This window comes from Propithecus coquereli, unplaced genomic scaffold, assembly GCF_000956105.1.
Source record: "Propithecus coquereli isolate 6110/MARCELLA unplaced genomic scaffold, Pcoq_1.0 Scaffold273, whole genome shotgun sequence".
Lineage (NCBI taxonomy): Eukaryota > Metazoa > Chordata > Mammalia > Primates > Indriidae > Propithecus > Propithecus coquereli.
Window position 1 is genome coordinate 3,250,459 of NW_012148319.1, and position 979 is coordinate 3,251,437.

General features: G+C 44.1%; 1 pseudogene across 1 annotated transcript; it reads right to left on the reverse strand.

Annotated features, from left to right (window-relative positions):
- Window positions 1–140: 140 nt before the first annotated feature.
- Window positions 141–587, reverse strand: LOC105813235 (annotated as a pseudogene). Its single transcript, XR_001137649.1, has one exon. The product of XR_001137649.1 is annotated as a non-histone chromosomal protein HMG-14 pseudogene (transcript).
- Window positions 588–979: the final 392 nt, after the last annotated feature.

Consider the following 979-nt stretch of genomic DNA (forward strand, 5'->3'; position numbering starts at 1 on the left):
ACCAAAAAATAAACAACCAGCGAATGATTTCACCTCTTAAAAAAAAGCATTTACACTTAAAAAATGGGATGAGGTGGGATTCCCTCCTTCTTAAAAAATGTTTCTAGAGCTACTAAAAAACTTGCATTTACAAAATAGTTGATAAAAATATTCCTTTGGATTGTACAAGAAAGGAGACAAGGACCACTGATTAAGACATGGTATATGATATTAATCAGACTTGGCTTCTTTCTCTCCTGCTTCATCAGAGGCTGGACTCTCCTCAGTTTTAGTTTCTCCATTTTCTGCAGGTAAATCTTCTTTAGTTTCTTGGTTAGCCCCTTCGGCCTGTTTTCCCTTTGCTCCCCTTTTCCCTTTTGGTTGCACTTTTTTGTCTGAAGATTTATCCTTTGCTGCTGCCTTTTTGGGCATCGTTTCCACTTTCGCAGGAGCAGGTTTAGCTGACAGCCGCGCAGATCTCCTCTTGGGCTCTTCCTTCACCGCGCCTTCGGCCGAGCTGACCTTCCTCTTGGGCATCTTGGCGGCGGGGAGGGCGCGTGCCGGGTGCCTGCGGGCCGCGGCGCGCGGAGAGCCTTCGCGAAGCTGGGATGGCTGGTTCTTAATCCCTCCTTCCCCTAACAACCAAATTATTGTGTGGAACCAAACTGGGGTACCATTGCCTCTCACTAATAGGAAATTGTAAGACAGAATTTTTTTACTGCCATTCATTATGACCTAATTTCAACCTGGAGTGTTATTACTACTTGTAATTGTCACATGTTGAAAAAACCCAGCAAAACTAAAACAATAGGAGGTCTTGTATTTGGATGATGGTAGCAGAGACCACTGGCTTCCTGCAAAATTCATTCTTTTCTTCTTCCATACTAATGGGATTATAGTCAGCTGCCTGATGAATAGAAGTGATGTCTGCCACTTCTGGACTGAGGATTTGGGGAGAATGGGAACCCTTCCTCCACATTCTTTTCACCTGGCTGAATGA